The 17,146-nt window shown below is 37.7% G+C and overlaps 1 long non-coding RNA gene across 1 annotated transcript in view; it reads left to right on the plus strand.

The window, feature by feature from the left end:
• LOC309612498 overlaps positions 1-17,146 on the plus strand; it is a 59,496-nt gene that overhangs the window by 6,689 nt on the left and 35,661 nt on the right. Inside the window, exon 2 of the long non-coding RNA XR_014235217.1 lies at positions 14,064-14,190. This is a non-coding gene — a long non-coding RNA (uncharacterized lncRNA). The remainder of the gene's footprint in view (positions 1-14,063; positions 14,191-17,146) is intronic.

A 17,146-nucleotide genomic window follows, 5' to 3' on the forward strand; every position in this document is an offset into this window, starting at 1 on the left:
GTGGGATCTTCCCAGACCAGGGCTCGAACCCGTGTCCTCTGCATTGGCAGGCAGATTCTCAACCACTGAGCCACCAGGGAAGCCCCTGGTTTAATGTTCTTTTAAATTATTTTTAAATTTCTGGTAGGGTAAATCCCTGCTTAATGGTCTTCTTTTTTGGAGTAGTTCTTTAAGAAGTGTCTTTTTGTAGAGAAGGGACTTGAGGACACGGGGAGGGGGAAGGGTAAGCTGGGACGAAGTGAGAGAGTGGCATGGACCATGTATACACTACCGAATGTAAAATAGCTAGCTAGTGGGAAGCAGCCGCATAGCACAGGGAGAACAGCTTGGGGCTTTGTGACCACCTAGAAGGGTGGGATAGGGAGGGTGGGAGGGTGACGCAAGAGGGAGGAGATATGGGGATATATGTATACGTATAGCTGATTCACTTTGTTATACAGCAGAAACTGACACACCATTGTAAAGCAAGATGTTAAAAAAAAAGACGTTAAAAAAAAAAGACACTGGGGTTTGTGTTAGTCATTATCCCTCTTATAAGCATAGAAAAAAGGGAATAATCAGAATCATTGACATAGGAAAAGTGGTGTTACTGGTGTTTTACCAAGAAAAAAAAAAGTGTCTTTCAAAAATATATTTGATATATATAAAAGAAAATTTTGTCATATATATACATTAAAAAACATAATGTGAAACAAACCACCAATGTAATATCTAGAACATAACCAATAACTTGCATCAATCTATGTGCTCTTCCCATTCTACCTATGCCATTCTCTCCATAGATATTTCTTCCATAGTAACTTTAAAATTATTTTATCAAATTAAGAGTTGTGATTTTGATTTGAATTGCATTAATTTTATAGACTAATTTAGGGGAAATGGGCATCTTTATAAAAGTAATAAAATACGTGGTTTTTACTGAGTGCTTTATTTGTGTTAATTCATTTAATCCATGCAACAACCCTATTATCATCACCCTCATTTTACAGATGAGGAAACTGAAGCGTAAAGAGATTGAATAACTTGTTGAAGGTCAAGCAACAAATAAGTTGGCAAAGTCAAACTCAGGCAGTTTGGTCCCAGAGCCTGTGCTCTTAACCTCTGTATTGTATTGCCTCTCCACAATGTGGAATCTGCTCATCTATAATGGACATGTCATTCAATTTGCCTGCACCACTCACTCATGTTCCAGTCTGCATCCTTATCCCATGTTAGTAAGCAGATAGCCACTTAACCCTCTCCCTTCCCCTGCCATAGCTGCTTGGACCAGGAGTAGGTGGATAACTGATTCAAACTGGTCCAATCAGATTCTCTCTCAAGAAATTTGCAATCAGTCTTACCTGGGCTCTTGACCTAGAAAGTGAAGACACAAGGGTAAGGCAGGGAGAGACGTTTGACCCACGTGCAGGTAGTACAGAGAAAGCAGGCCTGCAGAGAGCAGCAGATGCACAGAGAGCAGCAGAGTTAGGAAGCCCTGTGGTCCCCGAAGAGGGTAGTGGGGTAGTTGCCTGGCGTTCTGGGGCTTTCCAGGTCCTGGTTTGCCCTACTAAGGTCTTACTGCCCTTTCTGCTCCTGGGGACCTACACAAGTTACCTCTCTTCAAATAAACTTCTCTTTCAGTTTAAAGTCACCTGATTCCTCTTCCTTTTGAAACCAAATATGCAATCTAGAAATATGTGGCCCTCTATTTACCCAAGTTTTCTTTTAATGTTTCCCAGTGGCATTTTCTTCATAGATCCCGTACATTTCTTGTTCAGTTCATTCCTAAATATATCTTAGGTGTTTTTTGCTCTTTACAGTGATAATATCTGTTACTGTTGTCCGCTTTACATTTTAATCTACAAAAATTCTACTTTCATCAGTTGAGTCTGCCAAATGTCAGTGGCTTGTAAGTGTGACGTTAGCCTTTCAGATGTGTTTCAGAATGATATGTTTCCACTAGACAGTTTTTTTTAGTTCTATACTGTCAGTTGTTCTGGTGATGATTCATGTGAGGATGATGATGATTCATCTGATGGGAGTGAGCCACAGGATCCCGAAGAAGTATAGAATTTCCTTAATTTAAAAAGAAAGTATCATATATGAATAGAAACATTGAGTTTCCAACAATATTTAGCTAATGTTAAAACAGATAAAATGAAGAAAGCTTTTTTTTTTTGGCTGCACCGTGCAGCTTGTGGGATTTTAGTTCCCTGACCAGGGATCGAACCTAGGCCCACAGCAGTGAGAGCACAGAGTCCTAACTACTGGACCACCAGGGAATTCCCGAAAGCTATTTTCATTAAGACCAATTTTTCAGATACAAAATGAGAAAACAATAGGGGGCATTATTTAGATAAATATTTCAAATACAGTCGACAAAAATACAGGGATTAGAGAAATTGATATCTCACTCAATACAGGCACATAATCCTTCATCCAAACCCTTTGGGCCAAATGTGTTTCAGAACTCAGAATTGTTGGGATTTTAGACAGGAATAAAGTGCATATACCATATTTTCTATAACACCTCAGTGGGGTCTGGAGTAGCATCTTAGAATCAAACATATTAATATTCATGCCACAAAAATGCATTAGTATTAACACTAATTTGGATAAAGCTATATAACATATAATAACTACATATCTGTTTGGGTCAGATTTTGCTGCTAAATGAGTTTGCCTTAAACTTGTGAAAAATTTTAGGTTTCTAGAGCTTTTTTGGAATTTGGAATTTTAGATAATGGTTTACAGACCTGTGCAAGCAAGTATGTTCTGATTTCAATATCTGGCCAGCTCTGGGGTTCAATTAAAGCATTCTCTGAAGTCCTGGCTATGTTAGATAGTCTTGTGGTTTGGGGTGTTTAGTCTGAAGGCAAGAGAGTTCACTTTTAGAAGAACAAAATACAGACTTTGAAGTAATTATTGAAAAAGTAATGGGTAAAGTATCTTAACTTGAATTCTTGACCTTTGTTGTCAGTCATTATTTCAGTGGGAGGTGTTCTGGTTGAAAAGAATTGTAATAAACAATAACACTTCCTAGAAAATCTTAATATTAAAAATTGCCTTATTTTTCCTTAATCCTATTGATGAAGGGATCCTTGGTGTGTTTTCATCTTTTATTTTTAGCCCATAGAAACACTACCTTCTAAATAACATATGACTGTAAAGATATTGTTTCAGTTGACTCTTTTAAGGTATCAAAATTAAGGAACCTATTCAGTCATTATATACATTGAGTGCCTACTCTGTCAGACTGTGCTAAGTGCTGAGGATATAGTCTGGTGGGAGAGAGGCACACATAAATAGGACTTTATAATATCCTGTGATAAGTGATGGGATAGGGTAAGTACAGTGTGCTGTGGAACACCATGTTCTGGGGTGAGGGAAGGACTGAAGGTTAAGTAAGAATTAGGCAAGTGAAATGGGGAGGGAAATAAAAAAATGTTCTAACACAATGATTTTCCAAGTATGGTTCATGGACCAGCAGCATCAGCATCACCTGGGAATTTGTCAGAAATACAGATTCTCAGGACTTATCCCAGACCTACTGAATTTAAAACTCTGAGAGTGGAGCCTAGCAATCTGTTTGGTTTTTTTTTTAAGCATTATTTTATTTTGTTTTGTTTTGTTTTTGGCTGCACCAAGCGGCCTGTGGGATCTTAGTTCCCTGACCAGGGATAGAACCCGTGCCCCCCCTGCAGTGGGGGGCACAGAGTCTTAACCACTGGACCACCAGGGAAGTCCCTAGCAATCTGTTTTAATAAGCCTGATCAGCCGGGTGATTCTGATGCACACTAAAGTTTGAGAACCACAGTTCTAAACAGCAAAAGTGGAAAAAAAAAAAAAACCAAACACATCAGAGCACATAGGCAATCTGCTATAAATGGCAAGATGTTTAGTGTAACTGAATGGCGTTATTCACTATTTAGTGTAGCTGGATGGGAGTGGTGTGGCAGGGTGGAGGAGCCATGGAAATGAAAGATGAGGTTGGAAAGGTAAGCGTGCTTCATTTAGGATCTTATAGGTCATGTTAAAGAGTTTGGACTTCATTTATGCAACAAATGTTTATGCCTACATTATAAGTACAGTATACAAAATAGGTTCCCTGCTCTCAGGGAACTTATCCTAATAAGCAAATAAATATGTATGTGTATATGTCAGGTGATAAAAAATGCCATGACAAAACAACTTGGATGCATCTCCAGGGAATTATGCTAAGTGGAAAAAGCCAATCCCAAAAGGTTAATACTGTATGATTACATATATATAACATTCTTGAAATAACAAAACTATAGAAATGGAGAACAGATTGGTGGTTGTCAGGGGTTAAGGAGGGAGTAGAGGTTAGAGGGTGGTTGGTGTGGCTGTAAAAGGGCACCATGAATCCCTGAGGTGATAGAACTGTGGAAATGTTCTGTATCTTGGCTGTATCAGTGTCAGTATCCTAGTTGCACTATTGCACTGTAGTTTTGTAAAATGTGACCATTAGGGGAAACTGAGTAAAGCGTACACAGGATCTCTCTGTATTATTTCTTGCAAGTGCATATGAATCTACAATTATCAAAATAAAAAGGTGTTAAGAATAATAAATCAGGATAGGGTATTGAGAGAGATGAGGGGACTTATTTTATACAGGATAGTTAGGAAAGGCCTAGGTGACGAAGGTAGAGCATTACATAGGAATACTTGGAGAATGTTAGAAGTACAAAGGCCCTGAGATAGAGTGTGCTTGGTGTCTGTGAGGAACAGCAAGGACACTATTGTGGATACTGTGGGTTGAGCAAGAGGGAGAGCAGTAGGAAATGAGATCAGAGAGTTGGTGGAGGTGGTGGTGGTGGTGGAAACATCATAGGGGGCTTATAGGTCACAATTAAAGACTTTTCATTTTGAGTAAAATGGGAAACCATAGGAAAGTTTTAAGCAGAAAAAGTAACAATCTAACTTACATTTTAAATGCATTGCTTCACAAGATAAAAAACTGACCAAGTGAAGGGGACATGAGATGATAGAGGTTTGGACTAAGGTGGCAGAGCAGAAGGTAATAAGAAGTAGTGTGACTGGTAGTGTGAATAAGTTTACAGCTGACTGGATGTTCTAATGGACTGGATGTGGGGTGTGAGAGAAGGAGAGGAGTCAAGAATGATTCCAGGGTTTGGGCCTGAGCAAATGGAAGAATGGTGCTACTTTTATGAAATGGAGAAGATGAAGGAAGAGCAATAGGGCAGAAGATTAGCAGTTTAGTTTGGGGCTTGTTGAGATGCCTGTAGACATCCAAATGGAGATATCAAATAGCCTGTTGGATATGTATACCTGTCTGCAGTTTGTGTAGGATTTGGGCTATGTGTATGAATTTGGGAGGCAATAGCATGTAAATAACATTTAAAGTCATGGACTGGATGAGAACTCCTATGAGTGAGTGTATGTAGATAAGGAAGAGGTCTATACAAGGAGTCCTAGACACTCCAATTTTTAGAGGTTAGGAAGATAAAGGAGAACTCAACAAAGAATGCAGAATGCAGAGAAAGAATGGCCATTGAGGTAGGAGGAGAACCAAGGAGGGAGGTGTCTTGGAGATCTAGTGAAAAAACTGTTTCAGGAAGATGAAACTAACCAATAAGTCAAATGCTACTGATAGGTGGAATGAGATAAGAGCTGAGATTCGTCCTTGAGATTTAACTGCATGGAGGTCATTGGTGATTCTGATAGGCGCAGTTTTGATGACACAGTGGAAGGAAGACCTGATTGAAGTAGGCTCAAGAGAGAAAGGAGAGTCAGTGGAAATTAAGTATACACAATTCTTTGGAAGAGCTTTGATCAGGGAAGAGGAAGTGCAAAGAGAAGAGTCAGTAGCTCTTGCCTAAGAACAATGGGGAGTCCATGAAGAACTCTTGGTGTCTACCCTTTCAAGGACAGTTTAAAATGCTTGACACGACTGCTTTGTTAATGTGTCTTCATTAGCTATTACATGCTAGAAAGAGTGATTATGTTAGCTAACATTTAAATTTTGTGTCCTGTGAAACAATGTCATTGAAAGTGAATAAATAACTCAACTATTTAAAGAATACATGATATCAGATTTTGATTGTCTGTTTTAAGTAATAAGAGATTTGTTCCATGCCTTTGTGTGTATATATATGTGTGTGTGTGCATGTGTGTATGTATATATACAGTTGACCTTTGAACAACTTGGGATTGAATTGTGAGGGCCATTTATACACATATTTTTTCAATAAATATATTGGAAAAAGTTTTTGAGATTTGTGAAAATTTGAAAATAACTCACAAACTGAGTAGCCTAGAAATACCAAAAAATAAAAAAAGGAAGAAGAAGTTAGGTATGTCATGAATGCATAAAATGTATGCAGATACTAGTCTATTTTATCATTTACTACCGTAAAATATGCCCAGATCTATTATAAAAAGTTAAAATTTATCAAAACACACTTAGACCATACATGGCACCATTCCCAGTTGAGAAAAAGGTAAACAAACATAAAGAGTCAGTATTAAATCATAACTGCATAAAATTAACTGTAGCACATAGTATACTACTGTAATAATTTCGTAGCCACCTCCTGTTGCTATAACGATGAACTCAAGTGTTGCGTGTTGTGAGTACAGTGCTGTGTGACGCTAATCATCTCCATGTGAGCACTTGTCTCCCTAGTAAATTGCATATTGCAGTAAAAAGTGATCTCTCATGGTTTTCAAGTATTTTTCATTGTGTTTAGTGCAATGCCATAAACTTTGAATAACACCAGGGACCCATATGAAGTGCTGCTAGTGATCCTGGAAATCCTCCCAAGAAGCAAAATCATGACATTACAAGAAAAAACTGAATTGCTTGATATGCAGCATAGATTGAGGTCTGCAACTGTGGTTACCCACCATTTCAAGATAAATAAATCCAGAGTAAAGATCATTGTTAAAAAAGAAAAGGAAAATCATGAAAACTTGTAGCTGGTGCAAAACTTTGCACTTTTGGCGAAATACCTTTTTATCTCATATTGAAAATGCAGCTTTTATGTGGGTGCAGGATTGCTATAAGAAAGGCATACCTATAGACTCTAATATGATTCGAGAGAAAAACGAAGCCATATGACAACTTAAAGCAAAAGGAAGGTAAATGATCTAAAGCTGGAGAAGTTAATGCCAGCAAAGGATGGTCTGATAATTTTAAAAAGAAGTTTGGCTTTAAAATGTCAAGATAACAGGAGAAGAAGCTTCTGCTCACTAAGAGACAGCAGAAAAGTTCCCAGATGCCATTAAGAGAATCATTGAGGAGAAAGGATATCTGTCTGAACAGGTTTTTAATGCAAACAAAAGTGCCCTATTCTGGGAGGAAAAATGCCACAAAGGACATTTATTAGTAAGCAAGAGAAGCAAGCATTTAAGGCAGGGATAGGCTAACTCTACTGTTTTGTGCAAATACAGTCAGGTTTATGATCAGGACTGCCCTTATCTATAAGGCTGCTAACTCCTGAGCTTTGAAGGGAAAAGATAAACACCAGATGCCAGTCTTTTGGTTTTACAACTAGAAGGCCTAGACAACTAGAACCATTTTTCTGGATTGGTTCCGTCAATGCTTTGTCCCTAAAGTCAGGAAGTACCTTGCCGGTAAGTGATTGCCTTTTAAATTTCTTTTGATATTGGACAATGTCTTTGGCCACTTCGAACCCCATGAGTTCAACACCAAGTGTGTCGAAGTTGCCACTTGCCCCCAAACACAACATCTCTAATTCAGCCTCTAGATCGGAGGTCATAAGAACCTTTAAACCTCATTGCACATGGTACTTTATGGAAAGGATTGTCAATGCTATGGAAGAGAACCCCAAGAGAGAGAACATCATGAAAGTCTGGAAGGATTACACCATTGAATATGCCATCACTGTTATAGAAAAAGCCGTGAACACCATCAAGCCTGAAACGATGAACTCCTGCTGGAGAAAACTGTGTCCAGATGTTGTTCGTGACTTCACAGATTGACAGAGCCAATCAAGGAGATCATGAAAGAGATTATGGATATACAGCAAAAAAGGTGGGGATGGAAGGTGAAGAGTTTCAAGATATGGATCTTGGAGAAATCTAAGAGCTAACAGACACCACACCAGAGGAATTAACAGAAGATGACTTGGTGGAGAAGAGTGCTTCCGAACCAGGGCCAGGAAATGAGGAAGAAGACGTAGAAGAAGCAGTGGCAGAAACAATTGACATTAGACAATCTGGCAGAAGGGTTCTGATTATTCAAGACTACTTTTGACTTCTTTTATAACCTAGGCCCTTCTGTGATATGGGCACTGAAACTAAAGCAAATGGTGTTTGCTACCATATAAAAACAATTTTAGAGAAATGAAAAAGCAAAAAAGTCATTCAGGAATTACAATGTACTTCCTTCAAATTACACCAAGTGTGCCTGCCTCTCTTGCCTCCCCTTCCATCTCCTCCACCTCGGCCACCCAAGACAACAAGACCAACCCCTCCTCTTCCTCCTCAGTGTGGAGACATGAGGATTAAATGAAATAATGTACATGAGGGGTTTATTACAGAGCAATAACAAAAAGTACATCTGATTTGATTTTTTTAAAGCAAAACTATTAATTCTTTTGCAACTAACTAGTTCACATCTAATGCTTCCATATATTTACATATATATATTCCCCAAAACCCTTTAATGTAGATTTACATGAAAATATTCCTTGGTTCCAGAAAGAAATATAGAAGTGAAATCAGTTTTAGTAATTGTTTCCCAATTTAGAACATTATGTGGGCTGGAATTCTGCTTTTAATGGACTAGTCTCTTAAAATTTACAGATATAAAACCTAGAGATGGGGGAGGGGACAATCCTATAAGACAGGAGATTTGGACATTTCTGCTGTGTGGTCTGAATAGTATATAACCAGTTTTCAGAGAAAATACTTATATGTAATATTTGCCAAGAATTTACTGTCAAACTACCAGGCTCTGTGCAGAGAGGTAACCTGTCCAAAGCTCTGTAGTTTGTAAGTGGGAGAGGTGGGATTTGAACCCAGGCAGTCTGCCTCGGGAGCCCAGGAACTTCACCACCACCCTTGCAGATAAAGAGAAAGAAATTGAGGCAACAAATTGCAAGAATACTGCTTAAATTTGCCTAAGCAGAAAGCAAATTGGGAGTTATTATAAAGACACAACAAACCTGGTTACCTCCCAGAATCCAAGGGCAAGGTCTGTGGAAGGACTGTGAACTGGTGATTCAACAGGAAGCAGGCAAGAGGTCTCATTACCAAATGGCAGACTTTATACGGAGTCTGCAGTATATGTTTGGGGCTTCGACAAATAAAATATTTAATCTTCAATTATGTTCTTTTCCATAAGTATATAATAGCACACAATATGGATGAATAACATACAAAATAACAAACTTTCTTCAAGTATAAGAGAAGCAGCACCAGCCTAGGAGTCTGAAGATTTGGTTTTTGTTCACACAAAAAGTTGACGGAAACTTTTGGGAGTGATGGATATGCTTGATATGTTTAATATCTTGGTGGCAGTGTTGGTTTCACAGATGTATACATATGTCAAAATTTAACGTTCAGTTTATTGTAAATCATTTATACCTCAATAAAGCTGTTTAATCTTTTTTTTTAATTGAAGTATAGTTGATTTACAATGTTGTGTTAGTTTCTGGTGTACAGCAAAGTGATTCAGTTATACATATATGTACATATTCTTTTTCCTTTTCTTTTCCATTATGGTTTATTACAGGATGTTGAATATAGTTCCCTGTGCTATACAGTAGGACCTTGTTATTTATCTATTTTATATATAGTAGTTTGTATCTGCTAATTCCAAACTCCTAATTTATCCCTCCCCCACTGCCTTTCCCCTTTGCTAACCATAAGTTTATTTTCTATGTCTGTGAGTCTGTTTCTGTTTTGCAAAGAAGTTCATTTGTGTCATATTTTAGATTCCACATATAAGTGATATCATATGGTATTTGTCTTTCTCTTTCTGACTTACTTCACTTAGTATGATAATCTCTAGGTCCATCTATGTTGCTGTAAATGGCATTATTTCATTCTTTTTTATGGCTGAGCAGTATTCCATTGTGTATATATACCACATCTTCTTTATCCGTTCATCTATCAATGGGCATTTAGATTGCTTCCATGTCTTGGCTATTGTAAATAGTGCTGCTATGAACATTGGGGTGTATGTACCTTTTTGAATTAGAGTTTTCTCCAGATGTATGCCCAGGAGTGGGATTGCTGGATCATATGGCATCGATTTTTAGTTTTTTTAAGGAACTTTCATACAGTTTTCCATAGTAGTTGCACCAATTTACATTCCCACCAACAGTGTAGGAGGGTTCCCTTTTCTCCACACCTTCTCCAGCATTTGCTATTTGTAGACTTTTTAATGGTGGCCATTCTGACCAGTGTGAGATGGTATCTCATTGTAGTTTTGATTGGCATTTTTCTAATAATTAGCAACGTTGAGCATCTTTTCATGTGCCTATTGGTCATCTGTATGTCTTCTTTTTTTTTGTATGTCTTCTTTGAAGAAAAGTCTATTTAGGTCTTCTGCCCATTTTTTGATTTTGTTGTTGTTGTTGTTGTTGACTTATATGAGCTGTTTGTGTATTTTGGAAATTAAGCCCTTGTCAGTCGCATCTTTTGCAAATATTTTCTCCCATTCTGTAGGCTGTCTTTTTGTTTGTTTTTTGTTTGTTTGTTTGTTTCCTTTGCTGTGTAAAAGCTTATAAGTTTGATTCGGTCCTATTTGCTTATTTTTGCTTTTATTTCTATTGCCTTGGGGGACTGACCTAACAAAACATTGGTGCGATTTATGTCAGAGAATGTATTGCCTATGTTCTCTTCTAGGAATTTTATGGTGTCGTGTCTTACGTTTAAGTCTTTAAGTCATTTTGAGTTTATTTTTGTGTGTGGTGTGAGGGTGTGAGGGCAGCCACATGTAAATCAACTTTATTGATTTACATGTGGCTACCCACCTTTCTCAACACCACTTGCTGAAGAGACTGTCTTTTCTCCATTGTATAGTCTTGCCTCCTTTGTCAAAGATTAATTGACCATAAGTGTGTGGCTTATTTCTGGGCTCTCTGTTCTATTCCATTGATCCATATTTCTGTTTTTGTGCCAATACCACACTATTTTGATTACTGTAGCTTTGTAGTATTGTTTTAAGTCTGGGAGGGTTATGCCTCCTGCTTTGTTCTTTTTCCTCAAGATTGCTTGGGCAATTCTGTGTCTTTTAAGGCTCCATATAAATTTTTTAGTTATTTGTTCTAATTCTGTGAAAAATGTCGTGGGTAATTTGATAGGGATCACATTAAATCTGTAGATTGCTTTGGGTAGTATGGCCATTTTAACAATATTAATTTTTCCAATCCAAAAGCATGGGATATCTTTCCATTTCTTTGAATCATCTTCAATTTCCTTTATCAGTGTTTTATAGTTATTTCATCTCCTTGGTCAGGTTTGTTCCTAAGGTTTTGTTTTGTTTGGTTTTGTTTTAAATATGATTTTAAAAGGTATTTTCTTTTCTTTCCCTTTCTGATATTTCATTGCTAGTGTAAAGAAATGCAACAGATTTCTGTATGTTAATCTTGAATCCTGCTACCTTGCTGAGTTTGTTTATCAGTTCTAGTAGTTTTTGTGTGGAGTCTTTAGGGTTTTCTATACATAGTATCATGTCATCTGCATGTAATGACAATTTTACCTCTTCTCTTCCAATTTGGATACGTTTTATTCTTCTTGTCTGATTGCTATGGCTAGGACTTCCAATACTATGTTGAATAAAAGTGGTGAGAGTGGGCATCCTTGACTTGTTCCATATTTTAGCGGAAGGCTTTCAGCTTTTCACCGTTGAGTATTATGTTGTCATATATAGCTTAAAAAGCTGTTTAAAATGTTTATGGAGTGACCAGAGTGTCATCTGTTAAGAACTAAAGCTAAAAGAAGATGCAAATTATGTTTAGTGCAGACTCAACATAGAAAATGAGTAATAAATCTCTAACAAAGTGCCCAGCTCATAATAAATGCCCATCACAATAGTTTTTGAATGTATAAATGAATGAATAAATTTGAATGTATTGCCATATGTCCCATATAGGTCATTTAAAATGACTTGTATATCAACCAGTAATTTTTTTTTCATCTCACCTGATTCTATCTCATTTAAACTTAAAAGTCCTGGCCAAGGATCCAGCAAGTGAAATAATTTCCTTTAATAAAGACTTAAGTTTATTTTCTATGTATTTCCTTAAAGAACCTCTGTCACATATATTAATAGCAGATCTTATAAGCTCTGCAAAATGGCATTGTTATGGAATATTTAGATTAGTGGATTCTCTTTTATCTAAATAATATTGAAAATATTTACATAACTATAAACTTTAGTATTGGAAAGAAACCCACGTTGACTGAGCACATACTGCTTCCCTAAATTATTATCTACATTAATCCTCACAATATTAGTTGAAAGAGGTATTATCCTCTTTACTGCTGCAGGAACTGAGGGTCTGGGAAGTTAAGTAAATTGCTCCAGGATAAATAGTAGGTAGTAGAGTGATGATTCAAATCCAAGTCTTTGGATTCCATGAAGAGGGTTCTGTCTCCTTGTGCTTGCCAAGTCCCAGGCATTAGAAGTAAAAAGAAATACAAAGATAAGTAAGGCACAGTCCCTGCCCTCTAGAAGCCAACCGGTCAGTTAGAAATGTAAGCGGTTAGTTGAAATAAGTTCTAACTTCTTTGTGTACTGGAGAGTTATCCAGTCTCCTGGAGTAGCTGCAGCTTAAGGTGGACATCACATCCCAGGTCTCTTTCTCAGTTTAGCATTATTTTATTTTATAGTATTTATAAGTTTTAGTTTCTTTATAAAGATTAACTCATATAATTCTCATTTAACAATGCTATGAGGTAGTCACTATTATATCCCCATTTTACAGATGAGAAAATAAGGTACAGGTAAGTTAAATAACTTATCCAAAGTCACACAACTAGTAAGTGGCAATGCTAGGATTCAAATCCAAGCAGTCTGGCTCAAGAGTCTATATTTCAGCCACTAGATTATGTTGCCTCTAAACCTTTCTAGACTCAGAAAAATTAATATTAGCATCCACCAAAGTGATCTGATTCTAGGACATTGACCCATTAGGTGCCATCCTATTGCTTAACAGTGAACAATATAACTATCAAGTAGACTGGATACACTTGTTCGTTTATTACGCTTTTTCTAGGCAATTCTACCTAAGAAGGCAATTTATAATCAAAGGCTTGTTGGTGTGCTTGGAATTAGATGAAGGGGATTTACTGGCTGATCTTAAGGATCTGATTCCATTTTCACTATAAGGTTATATCTGTGGCAACCATCTCCCTGGACAATACTGAAGGCATACTGCTTTTGAGACTCTTTCTAAACTTAGGATGATGACCAATCCTCCTCAACGTTTGAAATACTCTTTAGACATTTGTGTTAGTCAGAATCCCTCTATTTTTAAGTGTGGAGAGTCCCAACTCAAATAAACTTTAGCACAAATGGGAATTTTTTGACTCATGTCCCTGGAAAGTGAAGAGGTGGATGTGGCTTCTCATATTTTCGCTCAAATGAAATCATCCTCCAGATTTCTTTTTCTATCTGTGTCCCTCACCCTCCACAACTCTTGGCTTTGCTTACCTCTGTGTGTTGACCTCATTCATTCCTACAGAAAGATACTTATTGGGCCATGCTGGGTCACCTATTCTGTTTTCGATCAATCAATATGGTCAAGAGAATGAGATACTCTTGTTTGGTTGGGTTTGGTTCACTTGTCCATCTGTGTGGCCTTGGGGTCTGAGTTTACTTGATAATCTCACCAGGGGAACAAGTTGGAGGGAAGGAGGATACATTCCTCAAAGGAAATAGGGATGATGTACAGACAAAAACAATAGGATCAGTAAACCGTACTGTGGCCTGAGATAAGAGAAAAAAATCTTAAAACGAATTCTATCCTTGTTTAAAATCTTGATGGGTTCATCATGGATTTTTTGCCTTAATTTTGATTTTTAAAATATTGCATTAAATATTATTTATCTTGATTTTTCAGTTTTTTGGCATCCCTTAAATTTTGCATTAAGGGCAGATGTCTCACTCGCCCTGCTTCCTCACCCTAGACCTGGTCCTACCACGAGGAGTCAACTTACTTCACAGATTAACATGGTGTCTGACTCAAAGTAAGTGCTCAATAAATGTTTTCAAAATGAATAGATTTATGAATAAATTGAAAAGTTTAGTCACTGAGATATATGATAAAGCTACTGTCAATTCTATCATTTTTTAATATACAAAAGTACACATTTTATAAACTTATGTTAAGCAAGCATAAGAGACTGAATGATAATCAGAATGTCATTTTAAAAGTTTGCAGTTAGAAATGTGAGACAGTAAACTTCTTGGAGGGAAGGGTAGAAGAGTAGAAAGGTTACTAATGTTTGTTGCGACCTTATACTGTGGATGTACTATCCACTATGTGAGGCATTTTGGATGTGTCATTACATTTAATACAAGTCTATGAGGTTGATATTTTTGTGTTGTTTAAATAAGGAAACTAAGCTCAGACAGACTTGCTCTATAACTGATAAGTGACAGAGAAAGGATTTTAAATAAATTTATTTATTTTATTATATTTTTTATTTTTTTTAATTTTTGGCTGTGTTGGGTCTTCGTTTCTGTGCGAGGGCTTTCTCTAGTTGCGGTGAGCGGGGGCCACTCTTCATCGCGGTGTGCGGGCCTCTCGTTATCGCGGCCTCTCTTGTTGCGGAGCACAGGCTCCAGACACGCGGGCTCAGTAGTTGTGGCACAAGGGCCTAGTTGCTCCGCGGCATGTGGGATCTTCCCAGACCAGGGCTCGAACCCGTGTCCCCTGCATTGGCAGGCAGATTCTCAACCACTGCGCCACCAGGGAAGCCCTATTTTATTTTTATTATTTATTTTTGGCTGCATTGGGTCTTCGTTGCTGCGTGCGGGCTTTCTCTAGTTGCAGTGAGCGGGGACTACTCTTCATTGCGGTGCGTGGACTTCTCATTGCGGTGGCTTCTCTTGTTGTGGTGCATGGGCTCCCGGTGCACGGGCTTCAGTAGTTGCAGCACGCGGGCTCAGTAGTTGTGGCTCACAGGGTTAGTTGCTCCACGGCGTGTGGGATCTTCCCGGGTCCCCTGCATTGGCGGGAGGATTCTTAACCACTGCGCCACCCGGGAAGCCCAGCGAAAGGATTTTAATCAAGGTCTTTCTGTCTAAAACGCCCTTATTCTGGCTGCTGTGTTTGTTGGAGGCAAGGTAAGCTAGAGGGGAAGAAAAAGAGAAAAATATAGTGGTATCTGTCCACTCAAGGAAAGCAGGTTTATAGATGATCTGTTAATAGAAGAGAGATAGTTGAAGAATAAATTAATGAGTGGGAGATAGAGGCTGAGGAATTTTCCCTTATTCATTTCAAAAGACAAAGAAAAGTTAATAGATCTAGAAGTTTCAATATTTATGTAATAGAGGCACTAGGAAGAGAGAAAGAGGGAATGCAGAGGAAAAAATAATGATAAAAGTGTATTTCTCAGAGTTTATGAAAGATGCAAGTCTTTAAATTGAAAATGTTAACCAAGATGAATGAAACAGAACCAACACTTAGACTCGTCATGGTGAAATTTTAAAACACTAGGGATAAAGATAAAGTTCTAAAGGCTTCCAAAGGAATAAACAGGTTAAGCTCAAAGCAATGAGAATCCGTGTGGCATCAGATTCCTCACTGGCAACACTGCTGGAAGACAACATAACAATATCTTCTAAGATCTGAGGAAAAAACGATACTGAGAAAAACTAGCTTTCAAGTGAGAGTACAAAATATTTTCGCATACCCAAAGATTCAGAAATTTTACCCCTCACCACCCAGATCTTCACTGAAATAATTATTTGGGGATGTACTCTAGCAAAGTGAATGATGAATCCAAGAAAAAGGAAGATGTAGGATTTAGGAACTAATGTGAGGGGGAGACTGGGTAGGCTTGAGGTACAGTGTATTCTGGATTACTGCTAATGACCTTGTATCCTAGACCTCCAACACCACACCAAATAGGACCCATTCCAATTCTAGATGGTACTTAAGATTTTCATCACCAACAAGCTTCTCTTCAAAAAATATAATCAGAAATTTTGTTGGCTATAAGGGACTCTACCAACTCAGAACTAAACTCTGGAATATGGCTTTACTCTATTGTTTCTTATAGGGTTAGAGTTAAGAAAGTCACATTTGTTATGAAAATAATTACATGATATTTTATGCATCACCATATTTTGCCAACTGCAAAAGTTTGGATTAAAAGGTTGTTCTTTCTCGTAGAGGTATATAAAGATGGGAACTGGTATAGCAAAATGTTCTGTGATTTTCGACCCATCTGGGTTTGAATTATGACTCTGAGATTTGATCTTGAGAAATATATTTAGCCTCTCTGAACCTCAGTTTATTTACACATAAGGATAATCAGACCTACCTCTCAGGTTTGTATAAGGATTTAAGAAGTTAACATATGTAAAGTGCCTCTCAGGTTTGTATAAGGATTTAAGAAGTTAACATATGTAAAGTAGCATGGTGTGCCAAGAGTTTCAACCCTGGTTGCATATTAGAATCATCCAGGAGGCTTTTAAAAACTATAGATGCTCAAGCCCCACCCCTAGAGATCTGGTTTCAATTGGTTCCAGGTTGGTATATTTTAAAAGCTTCCCAAGACATTTAAATAGACATTTCTACAAAGAAGACATACAGATGGCCAAGAGGCACATGAAAAGATGCTCAACATCGCTAGTTATTAGAGAAATGCAGATCAAAACTACAATGAGGTATCACCTCACACCGGTCAGAATGGCCATCATCAAAAAATCCACAAACTATAAATGCTGGAGAGGGTGTGGAGAAAAGAGAACCTTCTTGCACTGTTGGTAGGAATGTAAATTGATACAACCACTATGGAGAACAGTATGGAGGCTCCTTAAGAAACTAAAAATAGGACTACCATATGACCCAGCAATCCCACTATTGGGCATATATCCAAAAAAAACCATAATTCAAAAAGGCACATGCACCAATGTTCATTGCAGCACTATTTACAATAGCCAGGACATGGAAGCAATCTAAATGTCCGTCAA

This window comes from Balaenoptera borealis (assembly GCF_965194805.1).
Source record: "Balaenoptera borealis genome assembly, chromosome: 15".
In the NCBI taxonomy this organism is placed as follows: Eukaryota; Metazoa; Chordata; class Mammalia; order Artiodactyla; family Balaenopteridae; genus Balaenoptera; species Balaenoptera borealis.